General features: G+C 28.0%; 1 long non-coding RNA gene and 1 pseudogene across 1 annotated transcript; one reads left to right on the top strand and one right to left on the bottom strand.

The window, feature by feature from the left end:
* Positions 1-10,081: 10,081 nt before the first annotated feature.
* LOC130667237 (solute carrier family 25 member 16-like) lies at positions 10,082-12,453 on the bottom strand (annotated as a pseudogene).
* Positions 12,454-12,842: 389 nt separating this feature from the next.
* Positions 12,843-19,590, top strand: LOC130666540 (uncharacterized). Its single transcript, XR_008989693.1, has 3 exons — positions 12,843-13,253; positions 18,449-18,643; positions 18,731-19,590. It is a non-coding gene; the product is annotated as an uncharacterized LOC130666540 (long non-coding RNA).
* The last annotated feature ends 1,126 nt before the right edge of the window (positions 19,591-20,716 follow it).

Below are 20,716 nucleotides of genomic sequence, written 5' to 3'. Positions count from 1 at the left end.
TTTTTTAATTATAAATGCTCGATTAAAAATAATAAAAGTAAAAATTTATTATTTAAAAAAAAAAAAAAAAAAAGCGGCTGAGGACCGACTTCCTATACTGTGCGCATTCACCTACAATTGTATTTATTTAAAAATACAATTGTAGTGGTCTAAGCTATTTTCTTTTGGTAGAAAGAAAATAGCCCGTTTGGGAAACCTCGACACTGATAAAATACTCCAATAAAAATCCGATAGACCCGGAATCTATCGGTTTAAATCAGAGGATTTTATCAGTGATAAAACCCGACCAACACAGTGGTCACTCGATTGGTGACCAAACAAAAGCTAAATGACAATAAACACAAAATATTATACAGTACATACTTAAGAAAATAATTACAAAAAAAAATATAAATATTAAAATTTTATAAATAAAATTTCTTAAAATTAAGACTCAATAATAATACCCAGGTCCGGATATCGCAATAAAAATATCACACACATTCATCATACTCTTAAATTTAAATAAAATCACAATCATACAAACTTAAGATTAAGAGGTAATGGGAAAAAGGGAAAAATTTAAATTAAATATAAGCAACCCAAACCATGCAATCAAAACCGAATAAAAAAAAACATAAAACAAACCATGCTATCAAAACCGAATAAAAAAAAACATAAAACAAACCATGCTATCAAACCCAAATAAAAATAAAAAAAAACAATACACAAGCCAAGCAAAAAAACATGCCACTCATACTGATTCTTATAAAATAAAATTATAAATTAAATCCTTAAATTATAAATCTCTCTCATATCATTCATCACACTCACACCTTAATACAAAAATTATTTAAAATTAACTACAATTAAGCTTAAATTAAATAAATGATAAATCTTCTTCCTGGTCCTGGTCCTGGTCCTGGTTCTCCTGTTGGTCCTTGGCATCCCTGGGCATCCTTCTTGTTAACTGGATCTGAAACTAAAATATAGATCCCAATATATTAATTACGGGCATGCATATATTATTATTGAAAAAAAAAAAAAAAACGGAGGATGTAAAATATGTACCAGAAAAGAAAAATTAGAGCGGCGGTGTGTCCTTGGATCTGGACCACCTTGTCTTCAATGCTCAGCAGCATCACTGTCTCCAAAATTAATCTGGTCCTCATAGGCCAGTCATGTCAATATAGATTCCAGTGGACTCTAGATTAGACACGTCATAAAAGATCTACCAAAAAGTAAATCCAAACTATGTACCTAAACCTGAAAAAAAAAAACATTTAGAAAAAAAGAAAAAATTAATGGAAAGTCCGAGTAACTTCAATCGGGTGAGGATTAGGTAAGTCTCTGGAATCTTAAAAATCTACTGAAAAAAATAATAGAAAAATTATGCGTCCAAACCTAAAAAATAAAAAAAAATTTATAAAATAAAAAAAAAATTCTTGAAGAGGTTCCGTAATCTCGAAAAATCTAGAGAAACAAAAAAAACGAGAAAAAAATAATTGTATTTCTCAACCTAAAAAGAAAAAAAGTTTATCATTAAACATTTCGGGCGGTTCTCGTATCTTGTTTTATTTTATGTTTTCAAAATAATAATTGGAATGCTATCAAAACTGAACTGTACGTGTAGCATTAGGCCACCAGCCAATCGATAAATCGACTCCCCGTTTTGATCGCACACAAAAGTCACTATAAAATCACATCATTATCATATCATCAATAGAACCATTGCAGTCAAAATTAATATCAATTGTGTAATGTAACCCGACAGGGCCAATTACACTATCATTATATAAAATGATAATGGTATCGATATTAATTATGGCAGCAACAATAATAATGATAATACCGATAATAACATGAAAATAATAGATATTCTCAGAGTATACGACAAATGAGGATCGACATCAATCAAACCAGAGGGTTATGCGTACCAGCTCAGAAGATCAGCATAAATAAAAACATGGAATTAAATAAAACTAAAGGGTAACCTAACCAGTTGCAATAAACTAACTCATTAATTGGAGAAAAAAACTGACTCTAAAATCAATGACTCTACTTCTGCAAAAATCTCTAATAAAAATGACTCTACTTTTGAAAAATAATGACTCTAATAAACGTGACTCTACTTTCAAAAAAAAAAAATGAATCTAATTCTGAAAAAAATGACTTCGATTGTAAAAAAAATGAATCGAATTAAATGACTCGACTTTTAAAAAAATGATTCTAATTGAGGTGAATCTACTTTTGTAAAAGTGACTCAAATCTCTACAATTTTAATTTTAAAAAGGGGGGGGGGGGTAAAGTACATTTACAATAAATTAATCGATTAAAATTAAAAAAAAAATAGAAAAAAATGGCTCCAATTGAAGTGACTACTTTTTGAAAACTGACTCTACTTTTATAAAATTGACGCTAAATTAAATGACTCGACTGTTTTAAAAATGACTCGACTTTGATAACGATAAATACATTGAGGGTGAATGAGCATTTACATTAAATTGATTCATTGAAATCGAATCCCCTTTCGACAGCACACAAAAATTACTACAAACTCATATCATTATGATATCATCAATAAAACCATTGCAGTCAATATTAATATCAATTGTGTAATTTGACCTGCCAGGGCCAATTACACTATCATTATAAAATGATAATGGTATTGACATTAATTATAACAGCAACAATAATAATGATAATACCGATAACAACATGAGAATAATAGATATTCTTAGAGTATACGTCGAAAGTAGATCGACTTCAATTAAAAATTTAAATTTTAATAACGATAGGGTAACCTGACCTAATGCCAAGTCTCGATTAGTGGGAAAAACAAAACTGACTCTACTTTAATAAAAACTACTCTATACCGATAAAACTGACTCTACTACTACTAAATTGACGCTAAATTACGTAAGACTACTATTTAAAAAATGACTCGAATTAAATATCGATAAAAAATTGGAGATAAATGAGCGTTTGCATTAAAGTAATTAATTGCAATAAAAAATTAAAAATTAAAAAAAAAACTGGCTCTAATTCAAGTGACTCTACTTTTTGAAAACTGACTCTACTTTTATTAAACTGACGCTAAATTAAGTGACTCTACTATTTTAAAAATGACTCTATACCGATAAAACTGACTCTACTACTACTAAATTGACGCTAAATTACGTAAGACTACTATTTAAAAAATGACTCGAATTAAATATCGATAAAAAATTGAGGATAAATGAGCGTTTGCATTAAATTAATTAACAGTAATAAAAAATTAAGAATTAAAAAAAAAAACTGGCTCTAATTCAAGTGACTCTACTTTTTGAAAACTGACTCTACTTTTATAAAGTTGACGCTAAATTATATGACTCGACTGTTTTAAAAATGACTCGACTTTGATAACGATAAAAACATTGAGGGTGAATGAGCATTTACATTAAATTCATTCATTGAAATCGAATCCCCTTTCGACAGCACACAAAAATTACTATAAACTCATATCATTATGATATCATCAATAAAACCATTGCAGTCAATATTAATATCAATTGTGTAATGTGACCTGCCAGGGCCAATTACACTATCATAATAAAATGATAATGGTATTGATATTAATTATGACAGCAACAATAATAATGATAATACCGATAACAACATGAGAATAATAGATATTCTTAGAGTATACGTCGAAAGTAGATTGACATCAATTAAAAATTGAAATTTATAAAACGATAGGGTTAAATTGACGCTAAATTAAGTGACTCTACTGTATAAAAAATGACTCTATACCGATAAAACTGACTCTACTACTATTAAATTGATGCTAAATTAAATGACTCGGCTCAGATAACGATAAAAAAAATTAAGGATGAATGAGCATTCATATTAAATTAATTAATTGAAATTAAAACCATTGAAAACTTATGGTACTTAAAATGACTCTAATTATATAAAAATTACTCTAATTTAAATGACTATGCCATAAAATAGCTGACTTTAATTTAAATCTCTGCGTTTATAAAATTGAAATGAAAAAAATTATCGGGGTGCAAATACATGTGTGATAGAAAAGTGTGTATGTGTGTTTGTCTGATTTTTTAAGCAATAATAAAAACTACGTAATATATTACCATCAAAACCGAACTGTATGTGTAGCATTAGGCCACCAGCCAATCAATAAATCGACTCCCCGTTTTGATCGCACACAAAAGTCACTATAAAATCACATCATTATCATATCATCAATAAAACCATTGCAGTCAATATTAATATCAATTGTGTAATTTGACCTGTCCGGGCCAATTACACCATCACTATTACACTTATTAAGTAATAATGATATTGTTATTAATCATGACAACAACAATAATAATGATAATACCGATAACAACGTGATAATGATAGATTTTTTTAGAGTATACGACCAATGAGAATCGACATCGATCGAACCGGAGGGTTATGCGTACCAGCTCAGAAGATCAGGATATATATTATCAAAAAAACTAACAATGAAATAACGCGACCGCCTGACCTAGTGCCAGGGTTTTCTTTTACGCGGAAATGCCATTCAAATTTAATATATTATTAAAAAAAAAAAAAAAAAAAAAGATTTTTAATGTGACTCTAATCAAATTAATACTACATACAAGCAATGCTAACGAGTAAACTCAAGACTCTACAGCTATTGACACCTGATCGAGTGCCAGGTGTCTTTTTTAATCTAAATCTACATTTAATGAATTTAAGGGTAAAAAAATTAGGGGTATAGATTGGTGTGTAAGTTAAAGTCGCCGTAAGCGAGGTTGTGAGTAACCTCAACTTACGGCGACGTGTAAGGTAAGACTCGATTTCATTGAAGATGAACAGAGTCTCAGTGGGTGGTGTAAGTGGGGGTGTATGTGAATTTAAGCTAAAAAAAAAACCCTATGCAAAATTGATTCTAATTTCAAAACCCCTGGACCAGTAACTTAAATATCTAATAAAAGCGTGACGCTAATATTTGAATTTAAAAAAAAAAGGGGGGGGGGGGTAAATCACCACTCTTATAAAAAAGGGATAGGGTGACTCTAATTTAAAAAAAACCCAAGTTATTTAATTAATCTACTTCCCCGATCAGTCTAGTGACATCAAAACCCCAGTCCTATATTATTCCCCTCCTATAGTAACTAATTTATTAACTAACGCAGCAAAAGTGACTCTAATTATTTAAATAATAATAAATAAAAAACACACACCGCTCTACAGACACTTAAACACTTAAAAAAGAAAAGTTATGATCAGAAAAATTTTTTATGGATTGAGACCGGCACCCAAATCGCACCCGGGTACTCAAAGGGTGGGACAGAATAATCCATTAAAAATTAAAACTGATCAGGGAAAATTTCTTTTTTCAGCTTTTTATGCATTAAAAAATGAAAAAAATAAATTTTTTTTAAATTTTAATGTATAAAAAAAATATTTTATATACGCTGTTATGGTTGGCCACCCATAACAGCGTAACAATATTTTTCGCCTTTAAGATCTATAGAGCGATATATATTTTTAGACTCTAATTCGCGTGAATTTAATTTGACCTAAATTATAAGAACCAAGTGTCCTTATAATCCCTAATACCCATAAACCCCCAGCTAAATCACTAGACCAATATCCCATTTCGCGGAAAAAAACCCAATACGAATTAATTAAAAAAAAAAAAAAGGGTAAGAGTGGCAATTGTTGGGGAAGGGTTGGTTGACTCTAGAATTTAACGCGTGATTCTACCGAGAGAATACTCTCAATGAAAAAACCTATTACTGGTCCACTAATTAATCTAATTACCCCGATTTAAAAATTAAAAATTATCCTAGCAATACAAGGGAGTGAGTTGGGTATACGCAAAGTGCGTATTTATGTGTGTGAGGTGAGTAAAAAATGGTGTGTTTGAATTGTCAACAGCAGAAGGCTATTGACAATAAATCAATCTATACCCCATGTTAAATTAAAAAAAAAGAAATGATAACTCCAGAAGGAAGTTATTTAATTTATAAGAAAAAGAAAAAAAAAGTTTACTCGGTTAGTACTGCTTGTGATTCAAATGACTCTAATTAAAATGAATTTAGAAAAAAAAAAAAAGAAAACCAAGACTAAGTTGAAAAAACTAAATGACTCTACTTTCTAAAAAGTAACTTAATTTAAATGGCATTTTTTAAAATTGAATGAATTTACTTTAATTGAATTGAACGTGAATGGTTTTACTGTAATTTGAATGACTCTACTTTTAAAAAACTGTCTCTAATTTAAATGACTCGACTTGCAAAAAAACTGGAATTTAATTTATTAAAGAAAAAAAAAAAGTGTTGAAAAATATGTAACTCTATTTCTAATAAAATGTGGGTTAATCTAATTTTAAAAAGCTAATGTGTGTTTGTGTTTATGAATTTACACCCTATTAATTTAATTATTAAAAAATGACTCGAATGTTACTGATTCTACTGATTTTAAAATAAATTTAACTGCTCGAATTTAATTTAAAGAAACTAAAACTAATGCAAACGACTAGACTTTAGTTTAAAAAAAGAAAAAAATAACTGAATTCAATGCAAATGCTCAATTTCAATTAAAGAAAAAATATTGATTAAAATGACTCGAATTAAAATTTAAAAAACTCAATTTGATTCAAATGACTCGACACGAATTTAAAAAAAAAAATTATTTCCATGCAAATGCTCAATTTCAATGAAAAAAAAAAAATATTGATTAAAATGACTCGAATTTAAATTTAAAAAACTCAATTTGATTCAAATGACGCGACACAAATTCAAAAAAAAAATTATTTTCATGCAAATGCTCAATTTCAATTAAAGAAAAAATATTGATTAAAATGACTCGAATTAAAATTTAAAAAACTCAATTTGATTCAAATGACTCGACACGAATTTAAAAAAAAAAATTATTTCCATGCAAATGCTCAATTTCAATAAAAAAAAAAAATATTGATTAAAATGACTCGAATTTAAATTTAAAAAACTCAATTTGATTCAAATGACTCGACACGAATTTAAAAAAAAAAATTATTTCCATGCAAATGCTCAATTTCAATAAAAAAAAAAATATTGAATAAAATGACTCGAATTTAAATTTAAAAAACTCAATTTGATTCAAATGACTCGACACGAATTTAAAAAAAAAAATAATTTCCAAGCAAATGCTCAATTTCAATTAAAAAAAAAAATATTGATTAAAATGACTCGAATTTAAATTTCAAAAACTGAATGTGATTCAAATGACTCGACACGAATTCAAAAAAAAAAATTATTTCCATGCAAATGCTCAATTTGAATTAAAAAAAAAAATATTGATTAAAATGGCTCGAATTTAAATTTAAAAAACTGGATGTGATTCAAATGACTCGACACGAATTTAAAAAAAAAATTATTTTCATGCAAATGCTCAATTTCAATTAAAAAAAAAAATATTGATTAAAATGACTCGAATTTAAATTTAAAAAACTCAATTTGATTCAAATGACTCGACACGAATTTAAAAAAAAAAAAAAATTTCATGCAAATGCTCAATTTCAATTTAAAAAAAAGATATTGATTTAAATGACTCGAATTTAAATTTCAAAAACTGAATGTGATTCAAATGACTCGACAAGAATTTAAAAAAAAAAAAAAATTTCATGCAAATGCTCAATTTTAATTTAAAAAAAAGATATTGATTTAAATGACTCGAATTTAAATTTAAAAAACTGAATGTGATTCAAATGACTCGACACGAATTTAAAAAAAAAAAAAAAAATTAATTTCATGCAAATGTTCGGCTTGATATTAAAAAATTTAATACGAATGACTCGACTCTAATTGTAAAAAAACTCAATTTGATTTAAAAGACTCGACTTGAATTAAAGAAAACCGAATTTGATTCAAATGACTCGACTATCAAAAATCTGAATTTAATTTATTGCAAATGGCTCGACTTTAATTAAAAAAAACTAAATTGAATTCAAAAGACTCGAATATTTATAACCGTAATGAATTTAAATTAAAGAAAAAAAAAAAAAAAAGATACGGAACCGATGATAAATATTAAAAAGTGAAATTAAATATATAGATTATAATGGAGAGGAGAAAAGAGTGACAGAAACTAAAAAACAATAACAAACCTCAACAGGGAAATAACTTTATTTCCCTGCCGAACGATGCCAGTTGATCAGCTGGTAGGATGACAGCTAGCAGTTCATTGAGGCTGGTCAGTGTTCTTTGGTTCCATCCTTCCTTCCAGTCAAGACATCAGAAAATAATTTTTCCTCGTTGGAATCCATTGATAATCTATCTAAACAATCAACACTAATTAATAAATAAAAATACTGTTGACTTGTATATTTAATTGGGTTGACAAAAAAATTTAAAAAAAAAAATTGATTTTTTCAACTTGCGAAAACGCTGGTTGAAAAAAAAAATTTTTTTCAAAAATGACTAATGACGTCATTAAGGTTAAAAAAAAAAATTAAAAAAAAAAGTCAACAGAATTTTTAAAAATAGTTGAACACGTCGAAAACGATGCTTACACATCGAATGTCGGGTGCCAACTGACCCTTTCCACCCTAGCCCTTAGGACGCTCACTTCACCCCCACTTCACCCCCACTTACTAGTCGACCAGCGCAGAAAATAATTTCATTGGTACCCTTCCCTCTCTACGCATGTGGAGGGGATTTCCGGCCAATCGCGCCCTTATCTCCTGACTACCCTCCCCCCTGCTTTCTAGCAGCTATGACGCGTTCCTCACTCCCCTCAACCCTAAAATCTGATGCAATCATTATTTTAATTTAATAATTCCTTAATTTTAATTAAATTTTCACGTTTTTTATTCTAAAATCTATTTAATTTACATATATTAATGCATATGCAACTAATTAACGCAAATTCACATGCAAATGAGACATGCGAACTCGTTTAATTGTCGATTAAAAAGTCTAGTCGATAAAAAAATGTGCTTTAATAATTAAATAAAATTATTATAGATCTTCTAATGTTTAAATAAGATCTATTTCAATGATAATAAATTAAACGTTAAAGTAATCGACATTTTAAAACTAACGGCACAAGTTTAAATCCAAAAAATCTCTCGCGAGAATAAGTCGCGCGTTTCTCAGTGCGCATGCGATCTACGTTGGAAACAGATCAAAGAAACTTGTCGTTTCTCTACAAAAATAGTTGACGTAAATTATAAATTTTATTGTCAACCCTAAAAAATTTACTTATCATAATTTAATTAATGAACTAGTTTGTGTGTCCATCAAATTGCTAGTGGAAATATTAAAATGACGATACACTTGGATCAATTTAAATTAAATCTCCAAGTGTATTAGGAAACCCTTCTGCATGTTATTCCCCCGACAAGGTTTGTTTTAACGCTTGCGTGTTTTTTTTTTTTTGATATTTTAAATATTTTTCTATCATATTCTACCGTAATTTTATTTTAACTTATAAATTTCAATTTATATCCAATTTTTAATAATTAATTTTTCAAATTGTTAAATTTACCGTGCAAGTAATAATTAATTATTTATTTGTTAAATACTATTTAAAATAGAAAGTATCTATTTTTTCAAAGATACAATATTTGGTTTAAATATTTTTAAATATTTAAGTAAAAGACAGGACCCAAGTTCTGAGTAATTGCGAATAAGGTTTAGAGTTTTGGACGATTTTTTTTTTTTTAAGGCTGTAAACAGTTTACCTGCAAAGTGTGGCGTCTAATTGGACCAGCCAAGGCAAGAGTAATTTTATTTTTCTTCTGTAATTCGGATCACTTGCAATCGGATTGTGTTCCAGATAAAATGTCTGTAGCTTTTTATTCTCAGCCAGAGTGTCGATTGCTGTCCGATCTCCGATTTGATTATTATTCATCTAATAAAAAAATTCAATTAAACAAATGATGAATTTAAGAAAATAAAAAAAATGGTTACCCAGAACTGTTCCAATAACTCCAAATGTTTCATGATTTCGATCTTCTTGATTTGGTTATTGGCGATGTCGAGTGTAGTCAGCAACTTGCAGGACTCCAGACCCTCGATGCAAGTCAGCCCGTTCTCCGATAAATACAACTGGTCAAGTTGGCTCAGAGTTTCCAAGTTTTCGATCTTCGTAATGCGCTTGCTCTGCAAGCTCAGCAGCTGGAGGTTGACCAAGCGGCTCAAGTTTTCTATTTTCGATATTTTTTTTGTTACCAAAAATAAATTTTGCAAGTTTTTCAGCTGCGTATTTTGTTGTCACCCAACTCCAGCATCGTCAGATTTTTCAAATGAGAAATATTTTCAATTTTTGTTATTTTATTGGAAGATAGAAATAATTTATTTGAATTTGTCAGTCGATCAAGATTATCTATTTTTTTAATTCGATTGAATGTATGGTAATGTTAAAACAAGGCCACCTGGTAACAAAAAAAATTAATGAGTCGATTATTTTACTGAGCATTAATTTTTCTACGTCTCTATTGTCTATTTTATTAATTATTTATTTCTACAACTATTATTAATATTTTTTTCATTAAAATTATCTCTATTAATATTCAACATTTCTATTGCATTTCATTTGATGTCTTGTATTATCTGACGCTGATTGAATTCATAATAAAACAAACCTGTACTGATAATTAATTTTCATTTTTTTTTTATCTATTATTATTTTTATTATTTACCGGTATTTCTTGGACAGTCATTGCATAAATAGTGAGGCAGGTACTTCATACAGAAAAATTTGAGATATTCAAATGAGTAGAATGAAAAACCAGCATATGGTATCATGCCCAGTATAGTTGGCCAAAATCCACGATACAATGCCGTTAACCCTCCTTCCTAAAATAATTATATTATGATAAATAAATATAATTATATTTGTTAACTGACTTGTAAAACTCACATCTTTGAAAATAGACATTACGGTGTGGACAATCCGGTGTAAATATGCTCACCGGTCACTTGAAATGCAAGTCTAGCTCTGATAGTATCCAGAGGATATGCCAGAGTCACTGACGTCACTCCAGCACATAATCCAGCAATAAATTTGTCTCCATGAGAATTTTTACCAAACACCGTTCCTCAATACTGCAATCATTTATTTAAATAACTCCTAAAATACTGGATTTAGTAAAAAAGCTGCAGATACCTTTTTTGTAGGAAATTTAATTCTCTACAAACTTGGTCCCATGTATTTTTATCGTATCTTCAATAGTTTAGCCGCTATTCGAGTTTATTGCATCAGCAAATAAACAATTCTATGAAAATTTTATCTTTTATCTGAAACTATGATTCAAAGTTTAGAGATACGATAAAAATATACAGAAACACTTTTGTAGAGAATTCAATTCTGAGAAAAAAAGATATTTGCACTTTTGTACGTAAACTCAATAGTTGTGATGTAATTTTAGTTTAAGTGGCAGAAAAAATTTACTCGAAATAAAAAATGACCTGGGGTCAAATATCTGTTGTAATAAAATAACTATTTGCGTAAATAATTTAAATAACAATAAAAATAAGCATCAAACCTTTTTATATATTTCAAATGAGGTATACTGAGTGGCAGCATAAGGCAATATTCTAATCATTTGAGCAAAATTTCCTTTGTAGAGTGCCAGGAATTTTTCTTTCTGAATTATTTCTTTCAGACCGGAAAAAACCCCTGCCAAAATAAACTCGTATCAATAATCTCATATAAGTTGATGAAAAAAATACATGTGTATATATAATATGAAAATTGTTTTTTATTACATATCTGAAATGAAGATTATTATTAATTAATATTTGTTAGAGAGTAATAAATTTACGTAGTTTAATTATTTAAATATAAAAGTAAAAAAAGTTTCATTCCTCAGAAAGAAGAAAGACAATTGATAATGTGTTGTAATTTGTGATTGATTAATTTTTAAAAATTGACTTTTTACTCAGGAATATTAAAGAACATGAAATAATAGATTTTGAATCAATAAACTGTTCAATTACTACTTACTCGTGTCTTATTCTTGATTTCTTCGATTTGTCTTTATTGACAAATGAACTTTAGGTTAGATTGTCGACAGATCTGCGGCCATTGTTGCTCATCCAATGCTCATTTTAATATTTCCACTAGCAATTTGATGGACACACAACTTAATTCATTAATTGAATTATAATAAGTAAATTTTTTAGGGTTGACAAATAAATTTATAATTTACGTCAACTATTTTTGTAGAGAAACGACAAGTTTCTTTGATCTGTTTCCAACGTAGATCGCATGCGCACTGAGAAACGCGCGACTTATTCTCGCGAGAGATTTTTTGGATTTAAACTTGTGCCGTTAGTTTTAAAATGTCGATTACTTTAACGTTTAATTTATTATTATCGAAATAGATCTTATTTAAACATTAGAAGATCTATAATAATTTTATTTAATTATTAAAGCACATTTTTTTATCGACTAGACTTTTTAATCGACAATTAAACGAGTTTGCATGTCTCATTTGCATGTGAACTTGCGTTAATTAGTTGCATATGCATTAATATATGTAAATTATGTAGATTTATAATGTAAATTAAATAGATTTTAGCATAAAAAACGTGAAAATTTAATTAAAATTAAGGAATTATTAAATTAAAAAAATGATTGCATCAGATTTTAGGGGTGAGGGGAGTGAGGAACGCGTCATAGCTGTTAGAGAGCGGGGGGGAGGGTAGTCAGGAGATAAGGGCGCGATTGGCCGAAGATCCCCTCCACATGCGTAGAGAGGGAAGGGTACCAATGAAATTATTTTCTGCGCTGGTCGACTAGTAAGTGGGGGTGAAGTGGGGGTGAAGTGAGCGTCCTAAGGGCTAGGGTGGAAAGGGTCAGTTGGCACCCGACATTCGATGTGTACGCATCGTTGTCGAAGTGTTCAACTATTTTTAAAAATATTGTTGACTTTTTTTTAATTTTTTTTTTTACCCTTAATGACGTCATTAGTCATTTTAATCCAAAATTTTTTTTTTCAACCGGCGTCTTCGCAAGTTGAAAAAATCAATTTTTTTTTTTTAATTTTTTTGTCAACCCAATTAAATATACAAGTCAACAGTGTTTTTATATATTAATTAGTGTTGATTATTTTAATAGATTATCAATGGATTCCAACGATGAAAAGTTTTTTTTCTGATGTCTTGACTGGAAGGAAGGATGGAATTGAACAACACTGACCAGCCTCAATGAACTGCTAGCTGTCATCCTACCAGCTGATCAACTGGCATCGTTCGGCAGGGAAATAAAGTTATTTCCCTGTTGAGGTTTGTTATTGTTTTTTAGTTTCTGTCACTCTTTTCTCCTCTCCATTATAATCTATATATTTAATTTCACTTTTTAATATTTATCATCGGTTCCGTATCTTTTTTTTTTTTTTTCTTTAATTTAAATTCATTACGGTTATAAATATTCGAGTCTTTTGAATTCAATTTATTTTTTTTTAATTAAAGTCGAGCCATTTGCAATAAATTAAATTCAGATTTTTATTAGTCGAGTCATTTGAATCAAATTCGGTTTTCTTTAATTCAAGTCGAGTCTTTTAAATCAAATTGAGTTTTTTTAAATTAGAGTCGAGTCATTCGTATTAAATTTTTTTGAAATCAAGCCAAACATTTGCATGAAATTAATTTTTTTTTTTTTTTTTAAATTCGTGTCGAGTCATTTGAATCGAATTGAGTTTTTTAAATTTAAATTCGAGTCATTTTAATCAATATTTTTTTTTTTAATTGAAATTGAGCATTTGCATGGAAATAATTTTTTTTTTTAAATTTGTGTCGAGTCATTTGAATCAAATTGAGTTTTTTAAATTTAAAATCGAGTCATTTTAATCAATATTTTTTTTTTAATTGAAATTGAGCATTTGCATGAAAATAATTTTTTTTTTAAATTCGTGTCGCGTCATTTGAATCACATTCAGTTTTTTAAATTTAAATTCAAGTCATTTTAATCAATATTTTTTTTTTTAATTGAAATTGAGCATTTGCATGGAAATAATTTTTTTTTTTAAATTTGTGTCGAGTCATTTGAATCAAATTGAGTTTTTTAAATTTAAATTCGAGTCATTTTAATCAATATTTTTTTTTTTAATTGAAATTGAGCATTTGCATGAAAATAATTTTTTTTTTAAATTCGTGTCGCGTCATTTGAATCACATTCAGTTTTTTAAATTTGAATTCGAGTCATTTTAATCAATATTTTTTTTTTTAATTGAAATTGAGCATTTGCATGGAAATAATTTTTTTTTTTAAATTCGTGTCGAGTCATTTGAATCAAATTGAGTTTTTTAAATTTAAATTCGAGTCATTTTAATCAATATTTTTTTTGTAATTGAAATTGAGCATTTGCATTGAATTCAGTTATTTTTTTCTTTTTTTAAACTAAAGTCTAGTCGTTTGCATTAGTTTTAGTTTCTTTAAATTAAATTCGAGCAGTTAAATTTATTTTAAAATCAGTAGAATCAGTAACATTCGAGTCATTTTTTAATAATCAAATTAATAGGGTGTAAATTCATAAACACAAACACACATTAGCTTTTTAAAATTAGATTAACCCACATTTTATTAGAAATAGAGTTACATATTTTTCAACACTTTTTTTTTTTTCTTTAATAAATTAAATTCCAGTTTTTTTGCAAGTCGAGTCATTTAAATTAGAGACAGTTTTTTAAAAGTAGAGTCATTCAAATTACAGTAAAACCATTCACGTTCAATTCAATTAAAGTAAATTCATTCAATTTTAAAAAATGCCATTTAAATTAAGTTACTTTTTAGAAAGTAGAGTCATTTAGTTTTTTCAACTTAGTCTTGGTTTTCTTTTTTTTTTTTTTTTAAATTCATTTTAATTAGAGTCATTTGAATCACAAGCAGTACTAACCGAGTAAACTTTTTTTTTCTTTTTCTTATAAATTAAATAACTTCCTTCTGGAGTTATCATTTCTTTTTTTTTAATTTAACATGGGGTATAGATTGATTTATTGTCAATAGCCTTCTGCTGTTGACAATTCAAACACACCATTTTTTACTCACCTCACACACATAAATACGCACTTTGCGTATACCCAACTCACTCCCTTGTATTGCTAGGATAATTTTTAATTTTTAAATCGGGGTAATTAGATTAATTAGTGGACCAGTAATAGGTTTTTTCATTGAGAGTATTCTCTCGGTAGAATCACGCGTTAAATTCTAGAGTCAACCAACCCTTCCCCAACAATTGCCACTCTTACCCTTTTTTTTTTTTTTAATTAATTCGTATTGGGTTTTTTTCCGCGAAATGGGATATTGGTCTAGTGATTTAGCTGGGGGTTTATGGGTATTAGGGATTATAAGGACACTTGGTTCTTATAATTTAGGTCAAATTAAATTCACGCGAATTAGAGTCTAAAAATATATATCGCTCTATAGATCTTAAAGGCGAAAAATATTGTTACGCTGTTATGGGTGGCCAACCATAACAGCGTATATAAAATATTTTTTTTATACATTAAAATTTAAAAAAAATTTATTTTTTTCATTTTTTAATGCATAAAAAGCTGGAAAAAGAAATTTTCCCTGATCAGTTTTAATTTTTAATGGATTATTCTGTCCCACCCTTTGAGTACCCGGGTGCGATTTGGGTGCCGGTCTCAATCCATAAAAAATTTTTCTGATCATAACTTTTCTTTTTTAAGTGTTTAAGTGTCTGTAGAGCGGTGTGTATTTTTTATGTATTATTATTATTTAAATAATTAGAGTCACTTTTGCTGCGTTAGTTAATAAATTAGTTACTATAGGAGGGGAATAATATAGGACTGGGGTTTTGATGTCACTAGACTGATCGGGGAAGTAGATTAATTAAATAACTTGGGTTTTTTTTTAATTAGAGTCACCCTATCCCTTTTTTATAAGAGTGGTGATTTACCCCCCCCCCCTTTTTTTTTTTAAATTCAAGTATTAGCGTCACGCTTTTATTAGATATTTAAGTTACTGGTCCAGGGGTTTTGAAATTAGAATCAATTTTGCGTAGGGTTTTTTTTTTAGCTTAAATTCACATACACCCCCACTTACACTACCCACTGAGACTCTGTTCATCTTCAATGAAATCGAGTCTTACCTTACACGTCGCCGTAAGTTGAGGTTACTCACAACCTCGTTTACGGCGACTTTAACTTACACACCAATCTATACCCCTAATTTTTTTACCCTTAAATTCATTAAATGTAGATTTAGATTAAAAAAGACACCTGGCACTCGATCAGGTGTCAATAGCTGTAGAGTCTTGAGTTTACTCGTTAGCATTGCTTGTATGTAGTATTAATTTGATTAGAGTCACATTAAAAATCTTTTTTTTTTTTTTTTTTTTAATAATATATTAAATTTGAATGGCATTTCCGCGTAAAAGAAAACCCTGGCACTAGGTCAGGCGGTCGCGTTATTTCATTGTTAGTTTTTTTGATAATATATATCCTGATCTTCTGAGCTGGTACGCATAACCCTCCGGTTCGATCGATGTCGATTCTCATTGGTCGTATACTCTAAAAAAATCTATCATTATCACGTTGTTATCGGTATTATCATTATTATTGTTGTTGTCATGATTAATAACAATATCATTATTACTCAGTTTTGTTTTTCCCACTAATTGAGACTTGGCATTTGGTCAGGTTATTCTATCGTTTTTTAAATTTCAATTTTTAATTGAGGTCGATCTACTTTCGACGTATACTCTAAGAATATCTATTATTCTCATGTTGTTATCGGTATTATCATTATTATTGTTGCTGTTATAATTAATATCAATACCATTATCATTTTATAATGATAGTGTAATTGGCCCTGGCAGGTCACATTACACAATTGATATTAATATTGACTGCAATGGTTTTATTGATGATATCATAATGATATGAGTTTATAGTAATTTTTGTGTGCTGTCGAAAGGGGATTCGATTTCAATGAATGAATTTAATGTAAATGCTCATTCACCCTCAATGTTTTTATCGTTATCAAAGTCGAGTCATTTTTAAAACAGTCGAGTCATATAATTTAGCGTCAACTTTATAAAAGTAGAGTCAGTTTTCAAAAAGTAGAGTCACTTGAATTAGAGACAGTTTTTTTTTTTAATTTTTAATTTTTTATTACAATTAATTACTTTAATGCAAACGCTCATTTATCCTCAATTTTTTATCGTTATTTAATTCGAGTCATTTTTTAAATAGTAGTCTTACGTAATTTAGCATCAATTTAATAGTAGTAGAGTCAGTTTTATCGGTATAGAGTAGTTTTTATTAAAGTAGAGTCAGTTTTGTTTTTTCCGCTAATCGAGACTTGGCATTAGGTCAGGTTACCCTATCGTTATTAAAATTTAAATTTTTAATTGAAGTCGATCTACTTTCGACGTATACTCTAAGAATATCTATTATTCTCATGTTGTTATCGGTATTATCATTATTGTTGTTGCTGTCATAATTAATATCAATACCATTATCATTTTATAATGATAGTGTAATTGGCCCTGGCAGGTCAAATTACACGATTGATATTAATTTTGACTGCAATGGTTTTATTGATGATATCATAATGATATGAGTTTGTAGTAATTTTTGTGTGCTGTCGAAAGGGGATTCGATTTCAATGAATGAATTTATTGTAATTGCTCATTCACCCTCAATTTTTCTTTCGTTATCAAAGTCGAGTCATTTTTAAAACAGTCGAGTCATTTAATTTAGCGTCAATTTCATAAAAGTAGAGTCAGTTTTCAAAAAGTAGTCACTTCAATCGGAGCCATTTTTTTCTAATTTTTTTTTATTTTAATCGATTAATTTATTGTAAATGTACTTTACCCCCCCCCCCTTTTTTAAAATTAAAATTGTAGAGATTTGAGTCACTTTTACAAAAGTAGATTCACGTCAATTAGAATCATTTTTTTAAAAGTCGAGTCATTTAATTCGATTCATTTTTTTTACAATCGAAGTCATTTTTTCAGAATTAGATTCATTTTTTTTTTTTGAAAGTAGAGTCACGTTTATTAGAGTCATTATTTTTCAAAAGTAGAGTCATTTTTATTAGAGATTTTTGCAGAAGTAGAGTCATTGATTTTAGAGTCAGTTTTTTTCTCCAATTAATGAGTTAGTTTATTGCAACTGGTCAGGTTACCCTATAGTTTTTTTAATTTCATATTTTAATCTATGCTAAGATACGAGAACCACCCCGATATGTTTGATGATAATCTTTTTTTTTTTTAGGTTTAGAAATAATTCTTTTTTCTCGTTTTTTTTTTTTTTTATAGATTTTTTGAGATTACGGAACCTCATTAAGAATTTTTTTTTATTTTATAATTTTTTTTTATTTTTTAGGTTTTGACGCATAATTTTTTTCTAATTTTTTTCAAGATTCCGGAGACTTACCTAATCCTCACCCTATTGAAGTTACTCGGGCTTTCAATTAATTTTTTTCTTTTTTTCTAAATGTTTTTTTTCCAGGTTTAGGTACATAGTTTGGATTTACTTTTTGGTAGATCTTTTATGACGTGTCTAATCTAGAGTCCACTGGAATCTATATTGACATGACTGGCCTATGAGGACCAGAATAATTTTGAGGACAGTGATGCTGCTGAGCATTGAAGACAAGGTGGTCCAGATCCAAGGACACACCGCCGCTCTAATTTTTTTTTTCTGGTATATATTTTACATCCTCCGTTTTTTTTTTTTTCCATTAAAAATATATGCATGTCCGTAATTAATTTATTGGGTTATATATTTTAGTTTCAGATCCAGTCAACAAGAAGGATGCCCATGGATGCCAAGGACCAACAGGAGAACCAGGACCAGGACCAGGACCAGAACCAGGAAGAAGATATGTTATTTATTATTTAATTTAAGCTTAATTGTAATTAATTTTAAATAATTATTTTATTAAGGTGTGAGTGTGATGGATGAACTGCGAGTGATTATTAATTTAAGAATTTAATTTATATTTTTATTTTATAAGTATGATTTTGAGTGGTATGTTTTTTAATGGAGTAGATGTTGCATGCATGTTTTTATTGCATTTTCTGCTTGATGCTTGCGTTTTTTTGCTTGATGTTTTTTTTATTGCATGGTTTTGGGTAGTTTGTGTTTAATTAATATTTTTTTTTCCCTTTCCTTATCCCTTTAGGTCTTAATTTTAAGTATGAATGAATTTTATTTTATTTAATTATAAGTACATGTTTATTTTTATTTTTGTGTGATCAAACCCGAATGTTAATTATAAGCGTATGATGAATGTGTGTGATTCTGAGTATTGTGTGATCAAACTCGAATATTATTATTAAGGTTTAATTGTAATTATAATAATTTTGTATGTATATTTCTTCATGTATTTATTGTCATTTAGCTTTTGTTTGGTCACCAATCGAGTGACCACTGTGTTGGTCGGGTTTTATCACTGATAAAATCCTCTGATTTAAACCGATAGATTCCGGGTCTATCGGATTTTTATTGGAGTATTTTATCAGTGTCGAGGTTTCCCAAACGGGCTATTTTCTTTCTACCAAAAGAAAATAGCTTAGACCACTACAATTGTATTTTTAAATAAATACAATTGTAGGTGAATGCGCACAGTATAGGAAGTCGGTCCTCAGCCGCTTTTTTTTTTTTTTTTTTTAAATAATAAATTTTTACTTTTATTATTTTTAATTGAGCATTTATAAATGAAAAAAAAACCTTCCCTTTATTTTTAATTAAATCTTTTAGTTTATAAATAGAAATAAGTATATATAAGAAAGTGAGAAACAACTATAGTTAAAAAGAAGCAGAAGAATCCTCATAAATACAGGTAAATAATATACATAATAAACATTAATGCAGCTAAATGAACAAAAAAAAAATTTTGAATTATGAAAATATATATACACTTATGTATATATATTATGAATAATTTTTTTTCAATTATTTATATTTTTCATTTACTTCTTCTTCAAAATATTTAATTTCTGTATGACATTCGTCTTACCGAATTTCAATATTATTGTAAAGAAGCAAATGAGAAAAATGAATGCTAATTTTTATACATATATATATATATATATATATATATATATATATATATATACTTTAAAAAGAAAAAAAATCTCTACAGAATGTCTTCTGAAAGATTTTTTAATTTTTTAAATGTTTGCTCATGCGCACTAGAACATTGGTTCTTAGTGGTTTTTTTTTTTTTTATTTTAATTAATTATAATTTTCCTATAGTGAGCAATTTTGATCTAAATAAGAAAATACCTGTTTTTTTATTTTAAATTTAATATTTTATTTATCAATATATGTATGTTATTAAGTATAAATGAATAAATATACATACTTATATTCACTTAATAGTAATAAATATTTAAAAAAAGTATAAAAAGAGAACAAAATGTCATTAAAAAACTTCTCCTGAGTGTCTAACTCAGTAAATTTTTAAATGTTCGCGCATGCGCATTGATAAACCTATACATTCCCACTTATTTACAAGTGTATGTATGTAAAAAGTCTGTCCTCAGTCACCTTGTTTTTTAAAAATAAATTTTTATTTCAATTGTTGATAATTATTATTTTTTTTTTTTTTTTAAAAACCTTTTCTTTATCTTTAATTAAATATTTAATTTTACAAATGAAAATAAGTGATTTCTAATTACTGAAAATAAATTTATTTATGAAGAAAAATTACTTACATAAATACAGGTAAGTAACAAAAAAATTATTCCTAGAAATGAATAAAACAAAATT

The sequence above is a fragment of the Microplitis mediator genome, chromosome 4 (assembly GCF_029852145.1).
Source record: "Microplitis mediator isolate UGA2020A chromosome 4, iyMicMedi2.1, whole genome shotgun sequence".
NCBI lineage: Eukaryota > Metazoa > Arthropoda > Insecta > Hymenoptera > Braconidae > Microplitis > Microplitis mediator.
This window is presented reverse-complemented; position numbering and strand designations above follow the sequence as displayed.